Source organism: Monopterus albus, unplaced genomic scaffold (assembly GCF_001952655.1).
Source record: "Monopterus albus unplaced genomic scaffold, M_albus_1.0 scaffold464.1, whole genome shotgun sequence".
Classification (NCBI taxonomy): domain Eukaryota; kingdom Metazoa; phylum Chordata; class Actinopteri; order Synbranchiformes; family Synbranchidae; genus Monopterus; species Monopterus albus.
The window spans coordinates 184,867-185,670 of NW_018128344.1; positions in this window are offsets into that span (position 1 = coordinate 184,867).

An 804-nucleotide genomic window follows, 5' to 3' on the forward strand; every position below is an offset into this window, starting at 1 on the left:
CTGTTTTATTGGATTTTGGGTTCTTTTACTTCAAAGACACTATGTTGAGGTTTAGGGGAGGGGGGAGCACTGAGTGGAGAGAGGCACTCTTCACATTGAAATGTGCAGTTTGGGAAGAATCAGCTAATACTTCTTTTGCACAAAATGTATCATATACCATCCCATCTTATTTTAGTTTTGGGAGGGGGGCTTTTATTTAAGAGATTTAAAATCACTGTTCAATGTTCTGTACAGTTTAAGTGATTTTGTCCCCCTTCTATTTAAATTAAAGGTTTTTGTCTTCATTTGCAAAACTGAGTGACTTAATTATCCTTCTCTTTGTCCTGTTGCTGTTTATTTATCCAAAGAATCTTGACGCTTTGCCTTCATTTGTACTTATCTTTTTTTAACCTTGACATTTTTAGACGCCCTACTGTACCGCTACACTGTTTACAGTGCTCTGGAAGGAATAAGCCAGAAAGTCATAATACTGTGTGTTCACAGTAATTAACAGTATGTAGAACCACTTTGGCCGTATCTAGTCTAGATTAATCTAGTCCAACTTTGACAAGTTGTGTTTTTACAAATAGAATAAAGGTTTCACTCTGAAATATTTTAATCTGCTCCTGGAATTTGCTATTTTTATTTTACAAAAGAGAGATACAAGAATCACAAGGTAAACTATCTTGCACAAACTAATTAATAATTTGGCAAATTAAGAGATAAAGTTTCATGACTTTATGAAATTTAAAATCTTTCAAATCATGTACAAGATCAATAAATTGATAACAGGAAATGTAAATGAAGGTAGATGTATCGTGAGAT